General features: G+C 40.4%; 1 protein-coding gene across 1 annotated transcript in view; it reads right to left on the reverse strand.

Moving 5' to 3' along the window:
• The window catches only part of FBXL7 (F-box and leucine rich repeat protein 7), a 282260-nt gene that overhangs the window by 211104 nt on the left and 47880 nt on the right, over positions 1 to 23276 (reverse strand). The gene's annotated exons all lie outside the window — the stretch shown is intronic.

The following is a 23276-nucleotide window of genomic DNA, read 5'->3' on the forward strand; positions in this document are numbered from 1 at the left end:
TTTTAAGATATGATTACAGTTTTGGCTAGTCCTGAAACAATGCAACAGAAAGCCCCAAGACAGAAAGTTTCAGATATTTTTTTCTTTTTTTGGCAGGGGCAAAACTACACATAACGTCTCAAAGATGAAACTTAAGCAACCACCAATGACTGCAATGCCTGACCTGCTTAATGTGGTACTGGGGATACAAGAGAAAGACCAGTCTGGTAAAAGAGAGTCATCAATAACTTTTAGAATGGATGGTGATATTCATTGGGTTGAGGGAAAGAGCAGGCATGCTGTATCTTAAGCAGCCAAGCACTTCTACAGGCACTGCAGTTAATTAGCATTTTTGCTGGTATCTGCTCCCTTACATTTCCAGGAGCCTCCTGTCACATGGGAGGCCAGTACAAGATCAAGTAGTCCATCTCTGGATTATTTCTGTACAAGATAAGGTAATACGATCTCATTAGATCCTAATATAGCCAAAATAGTTTTATAAATTTAGTTTACCATGTGTTTCCAAAAAAAGTCATGTAGAGAACATCAATTAAGATGACAGCAAGGCAAAAGAAAGCTTATGGAGGGTGCTTGTAGCTACACAAATAAGGCTTGAATGAGGTGACAACAATGCTCAATTGATGATTTAGCATTAGAATCTGGTGATCAAAACTTCCATAGAAGGTATTGAAAATAGTCAGGTCTAAGAGAACCTTCCCAGTCTCTCTTTTTTTCCTAGATGGGGCACTTCAGCATCCTTAGCAAGTGCTCTTCCATCCTCAGAGGGAAAAGGCCTGAGCTGGGGTAACGTGCCCAGTTTACCCACCACAGTTACAGATTGTTATGCATTGGTTGGAGGAGTCCAGAGAAAGGCAAAGAGGTTGATCAAGCAGTTAGAAAACAGGAGCTATGAGGAAAGATCAAAGGTATGAGATTGTTTAGACAGGGAAGAAAGAGACATAACCATTTTCAAAATGTAAAGGATAAGTTTGACCAAGATAGGCAGCAATATTGGATGCTTACATATGATTAAAATGCAAAGGAGGAATTTAAACAGTGAGGAGGTGACTTGTCCAAAGCAACTCAGAAAAGCCAAGAACAAAGGTCAAACCCTTTCATGATTCATCCCATGCTCTTGCCTGTAGCCATTATTTTCCAGATACTGTTTAGGTGACAAGCTCTTTCTGAATGGAAGATACCAAATGACTGTGACTTTATACCAAAGTGAAGTTTCTACTGTGGAAGTCTTACCTGAGACTGTTTTATCTTTACTCTTATTAGTTGTTCTTATCCTCATTTGTATTATGTGCATCCAGCTGTCTTTATAATCTCATTTCTTTCCCAAACAAACAACAGTATGAAGAATAGCCAGAAAACCTATTTGTAAAAGGTGAGGTGGGTAAGGGATAAATAAAATGATCTAGCAGTCAGGTTTACTGTAGTCTGTTGACAATCATCCTTCCAGCTTTCAATTCCTTGGACAGCATGAACAATGCTCAAAAATGACAGTGGTGTATCTAATGCAAATGGTACTTTTCTCACTGTATTTTTGCTGCCAGGTCTGAGTTGAGACTATTGCAGTGTAAAACTACAAAATAAGTTTTTAAGATGGGGATCTTCACTATATTGATGGCTGCTCTATATTTTTTGAAAGCAAGCTGTCCATAGCCCTTTTACCTGCTCCCCAGGTACAAATTTGTACCTGCAAGTTTGGGACTGGGGAGGGATGATGCCTGCAAGCCTGTTCAATTTTCTACTGGCTTGGAATTTGCTACAACTTAAGTGAGTCCCAGTAACAGTACGTTTGAAGAACAATCTCGAATTCTATAGCCACGGGATGATAGAAGCCCACCCTGTCAAAGCACAGTCCCACTCTCAGGCACATCACAGACGCAGCACTTCCTGACTTCCCTCACTACTCACTACTCTGCACTGTTTGCAGTAATGGTCCTTGGAACAGTTCAGCCATCAGAGCCATACCATGAGCAAAGCTCTGCTATTCAGCTACATCTGGCTTCTACAATGGGTAGTGAGTTTTTAAATTAAATCAGCATGCTGAGGGTGTGCCAGCTGGACACAGTAAAACAGATAGCATTCTGTTGAACAAAGAAAGAAAAGAAAGATAGATATTCAATAAAGTACATTTGACCCTCAGTTTGAAAACCCAAAAATGAAAGTAGTTGTTTGCAAGAACATCTCAGAAAGAGACACTCCAAAGACCTAAACGTCTGAATTTTCTGGTTGCCCGTGTGGCCAGATACCAATCTCAACACGTGGCAGATAATCTGAGCGCAGGTAATGCATTCTAAATTAAGTTGGCTATCCAGGAAGCAAGTCGCTTTTAGTTAGGTGTCAAACAACATCAAATCCATTGGGAGTTGGAATGCTCAAGCATTTTGAGAACATACTCAGAAAGGAGAACAGTGTTACAAACCAGTCAGGACTTCCATTATTGTATTTTTTTCATTTCAGGAACCAAGCTCTTTTATGAGTTGAAGCAAAAGACTCTGATTTACTAATGGCATTATTTAGAACATAATTTCTCCAAATGATCCCTTGTTAGGCACTATGTGCAAGACGCCAGAATGAAGCCAATGCAGTAAGTCATGAATCATCATAACCACAGTTTTTGTTGTCTTTCTGAAAATTTTCTCAGACTACACATGATTAGTGTAAATTAATGATACAAGTAATTGCTTTTTTTAGTATAACTACCACTGTAGATGGAACATCTCTTAACAGATAAGAGACTGCTGATTGGCAGGTTGGGTTTTTTGGGTTTTTTTGGGGGGTTTCTTTTTGGCAGCGAATAACCTTCCCTTTGACACTGGGAACAGTAAGAGAAAATCATAATTTTATGTCTTTAAAGTTTACCCCTGTCTCTGACAATAACTATATTCCCTTGCTTTGCATGCAAAACCACTAGAAGTTTGATATTTAGTGTCTCTAAACAAATATTTCAGGTTGTAGGCAAAGGTGAGAGTTAGAATGCTCTTTGGTCTCATAGCTAGCTGCATTCTTAATTTTTCAATGCTTTCAAGGAATTCACAAAATAGAGAGGTCATCCTTGCTCCAGTACAAAGACTACTGACAAAAGACTTGAATTTTCAAGATCTACACACTCGAGTGAGGGCTCGCTCCTTATGTAGGACACTTACGGGATCCGACTGAGATATATGAGCCTACTTCAGGCACAGAGGCTTTAACAGAAGGCATCTTTAAGATCAAACCTAATAACCAGAAAGGATTTGCATATAGCAGCAAGTGACTGTGAGACAGGCATGGAACTCAAGTGGAAAAAAAAATGGATCACAGGAATATCTGAGACTTTTCTCAAAGATGTTGTACCCTCTGGCAAATCTGCCAGACAGCTCACCTAAGTGTGCACGCAGAATGCCACATCCTATTGAGATTAATACTCTGCCAAAAGTATAACAGAAGAATGAATAGAAAAAAAACACCAGAACAATTTGCAATACTTTTTCTTAATAAGAATCACATATAAGACAATGTAAATATATCAAAGTTCAAGTTCTGTAGAAACAAAACAAAATAACTCCTCCCTCCCTATAACTTCACATTTTGTTTCTTTCCAAAAATCCTGATATAAACACTTTTTTCAGCAAGCAAGGAACAAGCCAACCAAGCACTGGAAAAGTTTTGAACCATGACACTGTACTGATGTCAGCCAGAAAACAGAATTCATCATGAATTAATAAAGAAGGAGGGAGAGGAGGTATTGTCAGTTGGTTTTAATCACTTACAATGAAGCAAAAGAAAAAAAAACAGCAAGAGAATAGGAACTCTAGATTTTTTCATCTGATACTGCCAGCAGTGTAGATGTACTCTGTACATCTGATGTTCAGGAAGATTCAGCATCCAAAATTTAAGTGTACCAGGAATTGTCTGGGAAACTGAGCACTTCTAAAACCAGGCCATTCTTCCCCTTCCACTGTCCAAACACATTCATCTCCTGTAATATCCTAAAAATGAATAGCTGAGATTGACATATCCCATACTCTGGCTGCTTCATTGTTTTTTTCTTCTGTGTTGTGGAAGCCACTGTTGAGTGATTGAAAGTTAAATCTGTGTCCAGGTTAAATTTAATCAATCTTAGCATTAATCTCAAATTTAACACAATCACTTTCTAGGAAAAAAAAAAAATTATCTCTAATACTAGGTCCCAATTAAAATAACCTCTCTGGCTTGAACACCAACATTAGAGATGAGAGACCAAACTACTGTGCTTTGCTTGGCTGATTATCTAAGTCTTTCCACTGGCACCTTCTCAAACTGACAGCAGGGGAGGAAGGCATGGGCAGCAACAGTATTGTGGGGGTTGCTGTCGAGATGGGAGACAAGGGAACAGCATGCAGGGCTATGGAAAAGGTTGAGTGTGGTTGGGAATCACTGGTGTATAACTGGTCCTGACTGAAATGTTTCACAAACATACTTAACTCAAGAAATATTTTGCCATTTCCTCAAATACGCCCCCCACTCTGCACACACACGTCTCTCATTATGGACTTAATGCGCAGTACAAGCATCTCCCTTTCACTTGTGCAGCAAGAGGGCTTCAACATGAAAAATCTTTGGGCACTATTGCAAAGTTACATGTGTGTGTGGCCCTCCTGCCACACACAAACCAGGATACTGTTTACATTTAATGAAGTTTTTAAAAGAATATTGGCTTGACCCTGCTCTTGGGAAAGAGGAAGTCCCTGAAGTATAACAGTAATGACAATTTCTGTTGTTGTTTGGGGGTTTTTTACGCTGAAGAGAAATGCTAAAGCCTCCTAGTCATCATTTTGGACAATAGCAAGGTCCAGTGTCACCTCAGAGGATCTGTAGTCATGCCATTTTTCTATAGGGGTCCCTGCTACCTGCCATGAACTGTTCCTCCCTCAGCCAGCCAGGTATCAATCCACCCCCCTTTCTAAGAACAGTGATAACTTCCCTGCCACTCTGCTCAGTTTACTATTTCAGCTTTTTAGAAAGTGTGGATAACACAGAGAGCTAAATACATTCCACCAGGAATCTCCCTTAAATGTGATTCTTCAGCAGCTGCTTTTGTTTTTCAGCTCCCAGGAAACCCATAAGCAGTTTTTTCTGTGCCAGAGCTTGCCAAACACTTGCAGAAAACCATCTGTCTCTTCTCTTTTCCCCTGTCCACCTTAATCTTTCCACTCCAGCCCTGGAAGCAACTCCTGCACACAAGCGGATGAGTTTATCCCAGGCATAGTTAGGGTTAATTGGCCTGAAACTCTGCTCCCTTTTCAGCAGAAAGTCCTCTCAAACTTATTAATGCAGTAAAACCAATTTATATTTTAGGTTTGCCCACTGGCCCTCCCTGTCTCCCATGCACCCCTGAGATGGAAACAAAACACTCTTCATTTTTCAGATTTCTCTGCCCTCTGCTATTTGGACAAAGTGGGGAAGTGAAATGCAAGGGGTTAATTTTCACTTTAGGCCTCAGCCAACATGCTTATACATACGTTTTACAACTTGCAGGTTTCCCAGTGAGAATAAGATGATGTAAATAACATTTTCCGCAGTCATCTGGGTCCTCTACAGTGGTGTTCAGCCCAAGAACCTGAGAAAAGATGGAAAATGCTTCCAGAGAAGAGAGAGTGACGATATGAACAGGTCTGGGTCTATGACCACAGCTACAAGAGAATATAGGAGAGAAAGTGGGAAGGGGAGATACATAAAGTACCTGATTTCAGGCAGCATGATGCTGGGCAGTAGAAGCAGTGAGAAGAGAATGTGTACAGTTTCTGTTGCTGGGAAAAGGAAGGAGTTCCATTCAAGCAAAGAGCTGAGAAAGCCCATTCACAATGCACTAGCAAGGAGGATTGAACAAACTTGGATAATGGCGTGGGAGGAATCAAAGTTAGACTCCTCAACATTTTCTGCAGTGCTTCACTTTGAAACTTTCTAAAAAAGTGGAGGTTTAGTATCCCTTCAGAGAAACTATTCCCAGCTTGGTAACAGTAGATACCAAAATAATTTTCTTCTGCCATTTCTTCTGCTTCCCTACATCACTTTCATCCCTTCAAATAGAATGTCAGACCTTGCCTAATTTCTAAAAGGGTATCGTGTATCCTCTCCATGTACTAGGAACTGACACTTTGAAATCCAGGATAAAGACCTGGCAAATGTATCACATATTGCCAGATAAATGAGCTGAATCAGTCACCTCAGAAAGTCTACTCAGTTCATGGCACCTCTAACTCACTACAGTGAAGTTTCCAAACAAGAAACCTGAATCCACATCTCTCACCCACTGAGAAAAAACATTTAGAAGTTGATACACATCTGGATTATTTCTTCCAAGTCTGATTAAACAAATATAAAACAAACCAAGTCTGCTTCCAGGTCCAGCGGACACCCAAGTGAAGATGTCGGCAGAAGAGTATGTCATGAGATCCTGGTAACCCCAGCTCCAACTCCCAATGCTGCCCAGGCTAGTTTTCTGGGATGCATTTTATTTCTAAAAAAGTTATCTTCTTCTTGTGACTCCTACTTTAGAGGCCTGGGTGATTCCTCTCCCTGCAGCCTTTCCCAGGACTGGAGAGGAAGCAATGACATGACAATGTAGGAAATAAATGCAGCCATGTTCTCAAATCCATGCAGCTCAGAAATGGGACAGGTAAGCACTGCCTGCTGCCTCTGCCTCTCTCAGAAATCAAAGGAAGGAGAAGGAGGGAAGCTCGAAGGAGGAAGGCTCTAGGGCTGCAGCAGAGAGTGGGAGCATGGACAGAAGTCTCTTGGGATTGATACACGCTTGCTTGGCACATGGCAGTCAGTGGCTGTGCTGCTTGGACTCCAGGATGGCAGTTCTCACCCTATGCCACGGCAAAGTAAAATTACTGTCTGACTCTACTTCTGCCTGATCTATACACGTGTAACCTTACAGCTGTCAGACTCCATTGCAGATAATGAGATCCTGACAGATGAGAACATTTCCCCACGTCCCTTTCCAAGGGTGCAGCACCAATCAGTGGAACTCCAAACCTCCCAGCCTCATCATGAGCAATAGTGGAGGCACTACCAAAATCTTAGGTAATATGTTTTGGATGAATTTCAATCCTCTCTGCTTCTGATTCAATCACTTCCCCGTGGTCCCTCTCCCACTTGCTTCTACACACACAGCCCTGACATATGGCCTGAATTATACCTTTCCTTCAATTCAGGACTGAAATCATCTCACCTGCCCATCAGCTTGTCATGGACCAGCTACCATAATGAATCACCTACTCTAAGATGACACCTGAGCATGCCAGCCTGTGCTGTACGGATGGCACGGCCAAGCAGACCCAACAGCTGCCTCCCTGTGGTAACTGCAAAAGGAAGTCAGGAGGTAAATGATGCCTTTATCCACTGCCCAGACAGATTCAAACTGCTTGAGAGAGACACCTAGCTTTGTTCGCCCCACCTTTTATGGTTATTTTTTAGTTTGGAAGATTTGCAACCAAAATAAAGTACTAAAAAACCAAAAACTCCTAGAAAATTACTTTTTTCAAGTTATTTTATTTGTCCTACTCCCATTTCTGTGGTTGAGAGGAGCAAACAGAGCAATCACAAGCATAGGCATGAGCTAGAAGAGCATGCAAGAACTCAAGGAGCAAAGCATCCCTCTAGTAAGCCAGTATTGGGCACAGAGAATGATTGCTTAAGGGTGGAACAGTATGGTTCCCTGTCTGAGGTGATCAGTCATAGACATTTTGGAGATGCATTGACTTTTAAGGAATGCAATATATTGACCTGAAAAATGAGGGTTGCTGGCTTTACCAATGACTCTAGTTCCTTGTGAACTTGGTTTACTTGCAAACTGTGTCTTATGTCACCAGACTTTCTACAAGACTTGTGAAGGTAATAAAGCCCAAAATCTACTTTAAGGATTTGAGATTTGCTACACCAGACTCAGATTCAGTCATCTATTTATAAATTCTGAAATGTTTGTGGCTAGTCTCATTTCAACAGCCTAATTAAGCATGTTCAGTCTTCTATAGAGCTTAGAGCTGTGATCCAGGCTCCTAAGATCCATTTTGAGAAGACTGGAATAGTCTTGTGCATGCAAAGATAAGAAGATGGCAGTCCAACAAAGTGACTCAAGTATTATGTAAACAGTTGACTCTTTGGACTCATTTTCAAGAGTCTCTGTCCCTTATCCTTAGAAATATTAAAATTAAGGCAAAACAGTGCTGTTGCATTTGTCTCAGACTAAATAGATTTCAATCACTGCTCTACTGGGAATGAAACTAAACATTAAACAAGTTAATCTTCATCTAAATGGGTTGTAAAGCAGCTTTTCTCCATAAAAATGTAAGCTACTTAGAAATAAAGTGTTCAGGTTAATACCATGTCTGCATGTCCACATATGTCTCCCATCAAAATCTATACAATTTTTTGTGGCTTTATAAGACTTGTCACTGATACATTAAATACATAATAAGAGCAAAATATCACATCATCACATCTCTAATGTAAATTCTTATGCATCACAAGAGGAAATTCATATGAGGGTATGAGCTAGGTGTACCGTTTCCAGTGAAGTGTTCTCTCTGAATCATAGCCATCTTCTCCGGCCTTAAAAATTGATTAAGAGATCAAGTGTACTTAATAGCATGTAACAAAGAGAGGATTTCATGACAGGGAGTTGCAACCAGACAGATGTGACATATAAATAAATGGTTTTTGCTCTTGAGGAATTAAGCAAAACAGCTTGGCTCAGCCAGACTTTATCAGCTCTTCAGAATGGAAAAGATGTGTCCAGGAGGTACTCAACAAATGGGATGCTTTTGTGTTTGTGATCTCCACTCGTCCTGTATTAAGTCACCATAGTAACTCGACTTCTTTTGCTCCCGGGATTGCCTACAAGAAAACAGACGGAAACCTTGGCCTAGAGATCGTACTGCCATCTGGGAGCATGCTGTGGGGCAGCATTCTGCTACTTTAATTATATCTATTAAAAAAAAAAAAAAAATAGATGCTGCTGCTCATTAAATAGATCAAATCCCTCCAGTTTATCCATCATGTAAGGCTACTTACATGGCTAAGACTGGCCCAGACCTGGACTGTAAGTTCATGCTGCCCTAATTTTCTGCTGACTTAAGTCTGCCTTACCTCCCACTATCCTGAGAGTGCCAATATTTCTTACTGTCCTCAGTCTCTCAGCAGCACAGCTCCCAACTGTAAACAGGCTGTAAGAGCCCAGCTGGCTCAGCAGAACTGGGATCCAGGAATTGCTATCTACTGTGCAAAAGCCAAAAAAAGCTTTGGGGAACGTAACAGAAATGACCAGAGTGGCTCTCAGACTGTGTCACTAGTCTGTTGCACTACTGAAATCCCGAGACCCAGTGAGGAAATGCTTCTAGGAAAAACTAAGGGGCGGGGCAGGGAATACTCTCGTGTTTGCAGGCACACATGCCTTCAGGCTTTATTTTCCAAGCCTGGAAGAAAATCTGCTGTTTTGATTTCTGCATGTCAGGTACTGAAGTAACAACAGAGCACTCCAGTGCAGCACAGTGCTCTTTTCATGCACTTACTAGCAGCACCCTTCTGTGCAACTTTCTTTTTATGGAACCTGTGCCAGAGCTGTCATTCAAACAGTCTGAGGAAAAGCATGATTAGGTAAGGTGTGGTCGTATCCTTTTACAGGCAACTAACGTCCATAAGCACTACTAATTCAGTAGGCACCTAAAGCTTGCTTTCCTGACTGAGTAGTGCAGGTCATTCATCCCACACAGGGTTTGTTTTGCCTTACTCTAACCGTATGACCTACTTCAAAGGTTAGGCTTTTTTTTGTACAGGTTTTACAGACACAAAAACTCCCACCAAATCAATCCGGCCCGTTCTTAATTTAAAAACAAACAAACAAACAAAATCTCAAAAAAACCGTAACTTATTTAAGCCTGCCTGTAATCGCCCTAGAGGCAGAACATTTACTGTGCCTCTACTGCCTCGGGCAATGTTTCCATCGCGTCCTAGGAAGTAGTTCAAGACACAACAGCACCATCTACCGAGGGGAGCCTCCGTAAGTCCTAGGATGCCTTGCCAAGTGTGTTAGATAAACGGTATAATTAATGACCTTGTTACAACTAGGAAACTTATTTCATCCTGCCATGAAAACTGTTTAACTTCACCTATGATTGTTTCTTTTTGGCCTGTTTAGTCTGGAGAAGAGAAGACAGAGAGGGGATCTCATCAATACATATAAATACCTCAAAGGCGGGTGTCAAGAGGATGGTGCCAGACTCTCTTCAGTGGTGCCCAGCAACGAGAAGCTATGGTCATAAACTGAAACACAAGAAGTTTCACCTACAACATGAAGAAGAACTTCTGTGCATTGAGGGTGATAGAACAAGCTCCCCGGGTAAGTAATGGATTTTCCCTCATTGAAGACATTCAAAATCCAGCTGGACACATTCCTGTGTAAGCTGCTCTAAGTGACCCTGCCTTGGCACTGGGGTTGGATGAGATGATCTCCAGAGGTGCCTTCCAACCCTAACGATTCTGTGATCCTCAAAGCTGAGGAAAACTCTTCCCCCATTTCAGCACCGAGGGTTGAACAAAACTGGTTATTCATCATACAAATGCTATTTTGTGGGTGAGATGCTTAATTGGTACTGCTGAATATATAAAAACAAAAGAGGAAATCAACATAGCTGTTTCAACCTGGTAATATAAAAAAAAAAACTCCTACTGAGATACACAATCATTTAAGCAAGTTTTCCACACAAGTAAACAATTAAGACATCTCACTTTTTTTTTCTGTTTGAAACAGCTTCTTTGTTGACTCTATTCAGGTGATTCATAGTAAAGTGTCTGAGAAGTAGCAATCAAGTGGCATTCAGCCTTAGATACTGTATTAGCATAATATTTCAAAGCATTTTTCATCACTCTTTTATGACTTAAAATGCAATTTCTCTTCAACCTGTATCAAATAATCATCCATAACTGTAGCAAGATGATCTTCCAGTATTCTTTTTTTTTTTTTAATCTCACATATATTATTTCTAGGCACCCAGCTTAATATGACTTGACATTGCCTTTGAGCCAGTGCCTAAAAATGCATTCTGCCTGGCTGGCTGCCTGGCTGATTTGCTTAAATCTGCTTTTAAGAAACACTGAAAGCATTGAGATTCTGTCTCACTTAAACAAATAAATACAATCTGCTTTGTAGAAAGCAGATACTGTGTGCTTCCTCTTCCTCTTTTTGTTCCTGTTTAATAGGGTCTGGAGACTGATTAAAGTAGGAAAAAATCCCACAAAAAAGAAAAGAAAAAAAAAAGAAAAACGTCCTGTAAGGGGTTTTCAAGGAGTAAAAGCTAGATTCATGTCCACTGCAGGTTTTATGGAATTTCACCATCTCTCTCCATCTCCATCCTCTTCTGTGGTTTGACACACCTTAGGCTACAGTATTAAACTCATACATACTGATAGGCGATATTCAGAGGCATCCTCTTCAATCAAACAGCTGAAAATGCACAAACAACAAGAGAACCTGGGCCAAGAATGCAATCTCACCTGCTCTAGCATTTCCAGATACGTTCCTTGCATTTGTCTGGACCTTGGGTACATCAGCTGCAAATATGATTATCCATTTCAACATTCAATCTCACCTTACTATCTCACTTTCCCACCTCCCACTTGGGTTTTTTATTAGCTTTGGATCTGATTTTTTTAGCTTTTAAGGACTGATCAATGTTACTTACATAGCACAACATAGTGCTACTTAAGTACTGTGACTACTTAAGTAAGTAGTATCACCACTTAAGTACTATGGCTACTTAAGTACTATGACACTGTAACATCTCTGTAGTTTCCTATCTAGCAGGGACAGCCAACAGTGCCCTGGGTTCTGTCAACAGGGTCACAGCCAGCACATGGAGGGGAGGAATTCTATCCCTCTGCTCAGCACTTGTGAGGTTTCATTTTCCATCACCTGTGTCTAATTTTGGGCCCCTGATACAGGATGGACATCAATAAAGTGAGTTTAATGTCTGGGGGTTGGAACACTGTCCTCTGAGGAGGCCTGAGGGACGGGGGCTTTTTCAAGACTGGGGAACCGAAGGCACTGGAGAGACCTCACAGCACTTTTCCAATACATCCAAGGAGACCATTGAGAAGAAGGAGACAAGGGCTTCACAGTGATGCACAGTGGGAGGATGGAAAGCAGCGAGCGTCAACTGAAACATGAGAGCTGCGATTTGCATATGGCAACAGTGGAGGAGTGGAACAAATTACCTACAGAGGCTGTGGAGACACCAACCTCACCAATTTAGAGCAGTAAGTTCCTGTCCCTGTATGCACCTTCTTTCCTTACCTCCAGTACTTCACAGATTGTCATAGTGCCTCTTCACTCCTCATTTTTACTTAAATACAAACAGTGACAACTTTTAGCTATCCATATGCTCACCTGTAACAAATTTAAGCTTCATGAACCCACCAAACTTAAGCTCTAACAATCTAACCACAATGGGAAAACAAAATTCACTCCATACTTCATTCAACACTATTGCACATATTAACACAAATGACAGCAACACCATTTAACCATTTCATACAGCTGGAATTTTCCTGAGTGTTTTCTTCATGATGGCGATTAAAATATTATGAAAGACTTTTATTACTAAGATCAAGGTTTGGGGTTACAATATGAAGAAGCCCTCTTAAACACTGTATTGTCATCAATGTAAAATGACAGCATTAAATTTTGCTGATGTTTGAGAAAAAACCCCCCAAATCTGAGGTGCAGCTGAGAAAAAAATCCAATCAGGCATCCAAATAGGTTGTGGATGGTTGCCCTTGGGAGCAGGGAACACCTATTTGTCCTCCATTTGTGCAGAGCCGGACACAATAAACTCCTCATCCATGACAAGGGCTCTCAAGCACTGCAGCAACATAAATCCAAGGGTGAGCATAGTAGACTTATCCTGGTGCATATTACAAATAATGGAATGTGTCCCTTGGCAATAAAACGTGGTTCAGATAACCATCAGGCCCTGTATATATATAATTATGCACACAAAACTGGATCCAAGCTGAATAGCTGCTTTAAAAATATCCTTCAAGACACATTTTTTGAAGTTCTTCAGTTTAACATGGTAAAAGCACATAAGAAAGAATAAGCTTTGCAACTGTGTGGTTATCCAAGTCATTCCTATGTACAACTATGTCTTCTCATAGCAGCATCTTGTCTGCACTAGGGGCTCATTAAAATGCTAAAAGGTAACCATCAGGAAAGTGCATGTGAACGTCATATGCTGCAGAGACTTTAAGGCCCTTTCAAATTTTGGCACAAAGATTACTAAGAGCAGATATTTTGAGAAATTTCTGGATGCTTGTTAATCTTAAGGTATGTTTTCCATTCCTGGAGGATCCTGCCAAATCTAAGGGAAGGGAGAAGGAGGGAAGATATAAAGTACTCATTGTTCCTGCTGAGTTTCCTTCTTGGGTTTTTTTTCATTTTATCATTTAAAAAGAGTATTGTTTTACTTCAAATCTATTATAGAATAGGGAAGAGAACTTGGACCCTTAATTCAGCAAGTGAACTCTACCAAGTTTTGTGCATATGAACAGTTCCTGTAACTTTCATGTAACTTATTACAGGTGTAAATTGAGACATGATAAGACATTTTGTTAACTCAGATGTGTGTACATAATTTTCTTTGAATTTTCTTTGATCACTTCTGCAAAGCATTCGTCCCACTCACTTGAGCACACTTAAAGAGAGGTGCCAGCATTACTCAGAGACGTACTCTGTTTGGATCATAGTTATTAATATTACAATTTCTTCTTCTCCTTCCTTCCTGTATGCTTGGCATCCTGCACAGGAAAGGGAAGGGGGGAGCAGGGGGAACCCATAAAAACAGCAGTATATTTGTAGTGGGTGAGCAGTGGAACTAATGGAACAGTAACAGAAAGAAGTAATCTGGTCTGAGAACAGGCACTTTTTCTGCCTTTTTTGTTGTTGTTGTTATTTTAATAAAAAAGAAATATGCCTTTATTTCTAATAAAAAGGTTGAGACCTTTACATACATGAGGCTCACGTTTAGGAGCTGAAAGAGAACTGGAGGAAGGTCTGACACTGGAGTTAGGGCTGCAGAGAAGGACAGTACCTGAGGAGTCTGAACAATGGGACAATAGGGCCAAAATTAACTGGCAGGAGGAAAGAGGCAAGAAAGTGGAAGCACAGACAAAAGCATCAATGTTGTAATGGAGTGAAGGAAATGCCAAAAAACCTCCCCAACAGAAAGGATTCAGCAGAGCCTCAGTGTCAGGTTATGTACTCATACAATACTGCTGCCAGAGCGGCAGGATCAGTGCCGTGTCCCCACAACATCAGAAAGAGGACACATGAATGAAGGTCACCAGATTCCATGAGACATAAAACAGGAACTGCAAAGACATTTTCTTGTTTATTACATTTGAATAAACACAACTATCAGCAAAACTTAGTGATAGTGAGACAAGCATAAAATTGCATCTCTCATACAGCCAAGGTCACAAAACAAAATATGGGGAAAAGCAATCTACAAAGATATTTTCTTGGGGAAAATAAAAAATGGATCTTTCACTAGTAGACAAAGAAAAGGCCAAAACAATTCGAGGGAGTAATTTCTCATTTAATCTTCTTTGACTTTCATCATGAAATACATTTACCTCTACTTTACCCAGATACTGATATTTTTTGACTGTAGCAGCTCAATTGGACGTGAACCAACTGGAGAACTATAAAGGTTCCTTGCCTTGTGCAACAAGAAATGCAGGATGTGAATTTTAGCTCATGAATGAGATGCAGTTTTTCTCAGGCCTCAAATCAGGGGCATAAATCATGTGGAGTGAAATCAACCTCTACTACTAGATTACACCTACCTTACTGCTTGAGTGAGGCTATCAAGTTGTGTGAGACATGACATGTAAAAATACCAAGCCTGTGCCAAGGACTTCACACATCCACTTCACCCCAAGCAAAGGAGGTTGGAAAAACACTGTTTTGAAAGTTTTAATTGTCTTGAGTATTGTATACAGATTTAGATTTTTGAAACTAAGCGGTTTCGATCAGTTCACTGAGTCTGCATGGGTGGAGAGCAGGTGTGGGTATTACAGCTCCAAATGCAGGGCAGAAGTCTTGTGATGTTTTAGATAGACTTCTGGTCATGAATCCTGCACTGATGCACAGAAAGAGCTGGCCGTGATGCCTTAGGTTTTAACTTCCATATTTTTCAAATCCTGTACTGCTTAGTGTGTAACTCTGGGGTTTCTTGTAGCCTGTTAATTTCTGCTCTCTCATGCCAGGTAGACATAACAAAGCCTCTCCAGGCCAGCTCTCCAAGGACACCCAGACTGTGCTAGGCCCAAAAAGTATAAAGCAAAGAGCCTCTAAGGAGGAGCAAGCTGAGGGCAAATTACATCATTAAACTGAAGCTTTAATTGGAGAATTAACCCCGATATGCAAATGAACCAAACCTATAAAACTGTGAAGAACTCGTGACCTGTCGTCCATCTTGGGGTCCATCTTGGCAACAGCCTCTGGCTCCCAGAGGGTACCTTTGAAGGCCTTTCAAATAAATACCTACCTTTATTCTCTTACTCCTGTCTGGTCTCTGTTTCTAGGAGGCCTCTTAAGGCATCAGCTGGACCTGCAAGAACCACACTAAGTAGGTCTCAAGCAAAGAAGGGTTTGTTTGTTTGTTCAGAGATGTCTGTGCTGTGCCAGCACTGAGGTGACTAGGACCACAACCACTTGATGCAGAAGTCATACATACAAGTATTCCCAAAACCACAAAAAAATAAAACATTTTTGTAATAAATATTCTTTACATGGTACATTTCATGCCAAAAATATGTTGCATCTCTTCAGCTCCTCAATGACAGAGGCTGAATGCAGCTCATCAGGCCACCAGCCAACTTTGTCTTTGAGCCTTGCAGCAGGAGAAGAATGGCACATTGCTCAGGAGCCAACCAGGGCATGCTTCTCCTGACTGCAGCTCCATGCCACAGCCAGCTGGAGACAGGGAGCTGCTCCCACATCACAGTCATGCAGGGCAGCCTCAGCTCAGTTCACATGCTCAAAGTTCAGAAGATAAGGTGCTAAGGCAAACACAGCTGTCACAATCACTTAAGTGCAAAATGCCCAATTAAACCATGGAAATACAGCTCTCTGAAACCAGTGATTTTCTTCACAGAGCTTTGGCAGTAATCAGCTATCTTCTTTGTTTAACCTGTAATAGTTAAAGGTGACATGGGAGTGATGATACATACTAAAAAAATAAACAAATTCATGGGTTTGCCTCTTTTCCCCTTGCAGAACACAAGCTATATTGATGATTTCCTCACAACTGTACCTGCTCCAGAGTTTGTCCAAAATGTTTTCTAAAATTAATGCTGTTATTAAAAAAATAAAATGTCTGAAACATTTCCATGTTTATTAGGCTTCTTCCAGATATTGTTTGACAGTATGAAGGATAGGATTAAGATGTCTAGGTACTCTTACTAATGAAAAACAAAACAGCATTTGGGCTAACCTACTCTCCCAGAAACATATCTTGGGATCAAAATTAGCATTCGCATTCTCTATTTTTAAACAAAAATCCCTTTGTCCTGCACAGGTTACCTGTTACCATTGTTCTCAGTTTTCAGCTGACTTCTCAGGAAAGGCAAAGAATCAAACAGCATGATATAAATGTGAACAGCCATCACTTAAAACAACGGTGAGAAATGGTGTGGTTGGCCTGATCAGCCATCACGGAACCGAAATCACTGACACTCCTATGCATTTCTGCATAGGAACATAGGCCACAGGGTGAGACTGGGAATCACTGTGCGTCGCTATTCAAGTGGCATAGCTTACTCCTGAGCTGTTATATTTAGGCTGAATATTCAATTTTCTAGACAGAATAGCCACTGGAGAGAGAAATAAGGATCTGTGGAGTTGATGCCTAAGGAGACCCTAGACTTTATACAGACCTGAAAAAAAAGTTAATTATTTATTATATTTCACCAAATACAGACAGGAACATGGTGGGGAGCAGAAATTTCTCTTGGGGTTGCAGGGCTATCCCTGCCGGGTCTCTCCCGCCTCCGTCCCCGCTCCCGCTGTCCCCTCAGGCTCGCAGGGCTGTTTCCCGCACGGTTCCCCCGCTCAGCCCTGGCTGCCGGGCAGCGTTTTGCCCTCCCTTGGCCAGGCTTTTTCCGGGGCTCTCGCCCGCCCGCCCGTGGCTGAGGGGCTCAGCCGTGCCCTGTGGCAAATGCTGGCTGTCTTTAAAATTAGTGCTCCTCCATCACTGCTGCTAAAAGTTGCAATAAAACTGTAACAAGACAAAGCTGTATCTCCTGAATCCAGGCTGAAATACCAAACTGGAAGCTTTGTCTTTACCATCCAAGCACCACCACTGCACCATTTAAATCTGAAAGCTCTGTGCCTAATCTGGATGCCTGCGGATACACTGACGCCTTTCCCAGCTGACCAACAATTTAGGGCATTTTGAATGGGGGAAGGAGGGAGAAAGGAGAGGAAGTGGGCACCAGATACTTACTAGAAAGCAATGTATGAACCCTGCAAAGCTATTTACGCACACAAGTCGTCCCAATTAAGCAACAAATACCTCAACTGGAAAAAAGGAGCAACAGGAAAGATTATCATATTTGTCTTTTAGTTATGACGTTAATTTAACTTGACTCCCAAGTTCAAAATATACTATTATTTTCGGTTGGTAGCTCAGATTTCATGAACAGTTTTCCCTCCAAAGGATACCAGTAGGGGTTTAAACTTCTCATTACAAGTTTGAAAGATGTCAAAAGCTTGGCAACAGCAGTACAGCCCTCATTCAGCATTTGGGATAACCTGGAAAAGGCAGACCTTTTCCACTGTCTTCAGAGCTTTTGCTCTGACCAACCTTACCTCACTAGTTTAACAGATTTTCTTCCTTTCTCTAAATGATTTTACAAAACTATTTGTACAAGCAAACATCCCATATGTGAAGCAACTCACCTGAGAAGAAGGAAAACTTGATCATGCTCTAGAAATCTAACATCCTAAGTTACTTGTCCCCAGTTTGCCAGAAGCACCTGGGGACAGTAGGGACTGCTGCAAGGGAAAGAAAGCAGAAGGGAGGTGAGTGAGAGTACAACAGCTCACAGCACACATCAGCTTTTTGTATATAGATTAACCCTCATCTTAGCACATGAAATCTTCTGAAAACACTCTAAGGAAATTGTCTTAAGTGATTTCTAATTCAAGTGGAATGAACAGAAGCAATTAAATATTTTGAAATCTCCATCTTGCTGGTCTTAAATCACAGCAGATTGTGGGAAAACTTGAAAAGTTTCAAAGCTAAGGGAGCAAATCTTTCACATTGAACAGCATCGTATGACTTTTAAATGTGAAAAAAAATTGCTTAAGGCAGACATCAGAAAAAAAAATTAGATTTTTAAAAGCCTCAAAATAAATGGAGACCTGAAAGTTAGCTTTCCTCCAGTCCAAAATTCAGTAGGGAAGGAGACCAGAGATCACTGTGTTCATTTTGAGCCTAAGAGAGTTCCATTTTAAAGAACTCATAATAATCATAGCTGAAGAAAATCCTCTCTGCATCTGCATGCTAATTTCTCCCTTAACTTTCAGCCTACTGCCTTGGGTTAGTTTCCCAAAATTCATATTGTAACTCTGCATATATATATTTTGCAATGTCAAAGCCTCTGTCAGTCTGAAAAACTATTATTTAGTGTCCAAATGTAAATACACATGCCACTAGTAAAAGGATCTATAAAAGAGGCTATGGCCCATTTACTTTTTAAATGTTCATTTAAAGACATACCTATATCATGAATGTAATCATAAAAATTGTGTATAATTTTTAAATAGACATCACCTGGAAAAATAACTTACAAATTGCAGGACATTAGTGGAAATAGATGGTACTATATGGAGACAATTAGTGGACTATATTCACAGGAATACTAATGCAGGAGAGGAACAATCACCGTGAAATATTTTCTCTTTCACAGGTATAGATAATAAAGTAATGAAGCTTGATTTCATTACAGACTGACAGGTGTTAACCTTTACGAGAAACTGTTGCTTCCACTGTTAAAGGAAACTGAAAGTTAACTTTGAAAAGAAATGTTTTTAAAATGAAGTGGCACAGAGCAAGAAATTTCAGTACCTTATTTGTGAGATGAAAGTTGGCTTGCCTAGATGATGGAAAAGACTTTACGAGGAAAAATAAATTACACATTGGTGATATGACTAACTTGTGGTTCAGCTTTGAGAAGTAATGAACTAAGTTTACATGAATCTCATTGCTAGAGTTACCTAGTGAGTGTTTTCTTCTCAAACACCAGCAGTGCAAACTCCTCTCAGGACCAGAGGACTATATTTGGTTCCCTTCAGACCTCATAACTGCATCATCAAAACCAGAATTGTTTCCCAAATTCTGAACTAATGTATAAAATGTGCTTAAATTCCTTACCTATGAGCGTACCTATGCACCAAGAGTTTACAACAAAACTACTAAGTGTCCCATTAAGGCAGTCCATATATCCTGTCATTTTGCTCAGTATCCAATTCCCAGAGGTTTTAGAGATTGAAGGGAAGAAGAAAAAGGGTATATTGCAAACATACACAGAAAAAGCATTTCCCCAGCATCCTGTTATTCACAAGGAAACCTTTTTCTAATTCTCAGCAGTATGTATATTTATACCATGGTACCACTGAATATCTTCTACGAGTAAAATCCTCTTTTCAAAACAATCTCAAGAGGCAGTCTGCCATCTAAACTAGAAATTTCCTGGGCTGAATGGTGCCCATCCTATCCAAGCCCAGACGGCAGGACCAATGCCAAAGAACAAAAGGTGAAGAGACTAAGTAATCACAGGTGGTGAGATTAAAGAAAGGCATTTGAAGAAAGATGGAGATGATTTGGAAGAAGTAAAGGCAAGTAGTGAAAATTATCAAGAATAGCCCCAACTCCTTTACCTAGAGGCTGAGTACATACAGCAGCAAACACCAATTGATGGCAATATAGGCACTGTAAGGGACATAGGGAGAAAATATTTCAGAGATAGGTGACACTTCTCAAAATGAGTTAAATCTTCCTAGTGATTAGAAGTGAAATTAAAATTCTTTCCAACCTGTTAGGGTCTAAGATTTCTCTCAGAAAATACCTTCATCAGCAGATGTAACAGAAAAGGCCTGAGAAACAGTGGCGGGAGATGGCTCTGAATTGCCTGTGTCAAGTGTTGGCTGTTTGGGCCTCAAAGGCAGTCAAAAGCCACCTGCTGATGGGATTTGACAAGACACAGGTTGATGGTAGGTGAGCAAAGAAACAGATTTGAACTGACTCAGGGTGTGAGGAAGTGCACAGATGCCATGCAGCCTTATACTCAGACCCTGAATCAATTAAAATCTTAGGGTACGTCATAGTGTCTACTTAGAGAATAAATGAGGTCAGGATGAACATGTATGTGCTCCTGCGGGAGATCTCATGGTCAGTGGTATCCGAGCAAACCAGGCTGGCAGGTCCTAGGGGTAAATCAAAAACCTGTAATCATCTTTGGGAATAAAAGTAGTAAGCACTCCACAGTGCAAAATGGTCATGACTTTCCCACAGTAAGAAACCCCTCATATTTATTGCAAGTACTAGCAAAACAAAACAAGGGCTCACAGCCAGCACAAGTTATATTTTCCTCAGGTTCTCCTTTAAAAGTAGTATCTAAATACTAACTTTTTGTATTACAAATGCACCAACAGTGAAGCAACACAGCAGGATAGCAGAGTCAGCTTTCTGCAGTCGATTTATGAGGTATAGTTTGTATCTTCTATTACACCAAAATGCTTATGCCAAAAAATCCACAAGAATCCAGAGGAAGTACAGAAAGACAAGTAACAGCTTTTTAACACTTTCTACCATGTTTCTATACACATCTTGCTCTATTTATATTACCTCATGCTACCTATTCTGGCCATACAATTCAGTTAGCAAATCACAATCCAAGAAAGCTGTTTGCTTTGTGACAATTTAAATAGTTAAAGCAACCAGCCTCCATAGACATAAACACCAAAAGCCGTGTAAATAGATGGGGAATGTCAAGCATGTGAAAAGTTGCAGACAAAGCAATAGACTATTTATTAGAGCAAAGACATTCTCAAGTATCCTCAAGCTGTAACCCCACCAAAAGTGTATCTTGGAGGCTGTTCTCATAACTTCACTCCATACCTCCTTCCTCCCTTCCCCAAAAACAACAGGGACGATGGGAAAAATGACATCATACATTTTGCTTGTTGAAGAGTCCCATAGGCAGCTAAAATATTACACGGTAGTTTTTCTTAACTATTGCTAAAGCCACAACAACACGTTCCAAAGTAGTCCCAACCACTTTTCCAACTGGAACAGATTTTCCTTGCTCTGAGCTCATTTAAAAAGGATTTTTGTCTTCACTTAGCACTATGTGCAATCAAGCCAACATAAGAAGTCCAAACAGTAAGTTTTCATCTACCAGCACAGGGACATGAGAGAAAATGGACATTTAACACTAATACCAGATAACAGGGCTGTTACATAAAATTCCATAAGCTCAGTGGGGAGTTTTTCATGCACAGTTCCTTCAAACCACTAATTAGCAGAAGAAACACACAGAATGTGCACGCCCCCTATGTTCTTCCTTTTATTGGAAGGAAGCAGCAGGGTTGATTTCTTTTTTAACATACTGAGGTCAGCATCATTTAAGACAAGTACCAAAACTTATTTGTTGAAAACCTACTGAACCCTTGTGTTGACTCTTGTGCCCATCTTTGATGTTTGTGGAGAACTGCAGAACACAAAATAAAGAAAATTATAACCACCTTGCCATTATTTGAGTACCTCTGAATAATTTTCATGGGACAGGTGTGTGTTAATACATACAATATTGACTCTGTGTTTTGGTGCACATAAGAAATTAATACTTGATCTAAATATAGTCGGCTTAGTTCAATCAAAACTCAGAAAAATCTCAGAAAAAAAAAAAAAACTCAAAAAAAACCCCCAAAAAACCCTAACCAAATATTCAACAAAAGCATGAAACCTGTCATTGAAGTCAAGTATTTATGTTCTCAGCTCATAGCTTTTTTTTTCTTCAGTGTATCTTATGGTTAGTCTAACTTTTCACTTCTTAATATCAAATTATCTATAAAAGAGCAGTGGCAGAAGACTGTACTCAAGGCAGATAATAGTCTTTTGATTGAAACTTTTCTTAATCCTCCCTTTTTCATTCAGAATGTGACCACATTCCCAGAAGATACCAAATAATATTAATCTCTCATCACTGTTTATAAGGTTTGCAAGAAGTTTTGAAAGAGACCTGTCAAAGTGTATTAAAACTGCAGCATTTCCAAAACAGTCCGAGCTGATTAACAGGAAGCTATACATTAGCAACCTAGTGAACTTTAAACTCTTAAAATGTCATTTTTCCCAGACTGATAGAATAAAAAAAAAAATCAGAAGCAAAAGGTAAGGATGGGATTACACAAAACTCTAACTGTAGTGCAGACTCAGATCTGTGATGTGCAGTTTTTTAACTTGACTTACTCTGCTGTGAACTTGCAGTGCAGTGAAGGTCTGTGGACATCCCGAACCAGAAACTACTGCTTCGCAGAATTTCATTACGAGGTGATAGCACAGCGTGAGAATCTCAGATCCTCAGCACTAAAATGGAGGAGAAAAAAATGCTCCTAATAGCTAAGAAACAGAGACACATCAATTCCAGGCAGCTGCTGTGCAGAATAAAACAGCCCTTTTGCGATTACACGGTTTATGACTATATGGCTACAGGTGCTTAGCTGTCATGGTACTAGTCCGAACAGACATTAGTGACAACAATAGAAAAGTAGAAAATATCATAGATAAGAAACACTCCAACACACTAGGGGAACATGAAGGGACAGCAGTCTAACAGGAGAAAAACCTACAGGCATAATATCAGGAACACTGCAATGAGGGCACTGGCCTCCACTGGTGACACTGGAGGCATTGGGACAAAGCCCTTAGAATGGTCCTGAGGGAGCAGAGAGTAATGCTAAGACAAGAGCAAGATCAGCCTCTTCTCTTAATGTTTTGCTCTAATCACTCTCTACTCTTTGCACCTTTGCCATCTGTATGTTCACACACCCAACCCCCATATTTTTCACTGCCAATTTGATTTTTAACTGAGCATCTCCACCTAAGGGAAGGCTCTACACACTTCCATTTACCAACTCCATGTGGCTTCTGCCAGAATCGTGGAGATGCATCTCCCCAGATCTCCCTTTTCCA

The sequence above is a fragment of the Corvus moneduloides genome, chromosome 1 (genome assembly GCF_009650955.1).
Source record: "Corvus moneduloides isolate bCorMon1 chromosome 1, bCorMon1.pri, whole genome shotgun sequence".
In the NCBI taxonomy this organism is placed as follows: Eukaryota; Metazoa; Chordata; class Aves; order Passeriformes; family Corvidae; genus Corvus; species Corvus moneduloides.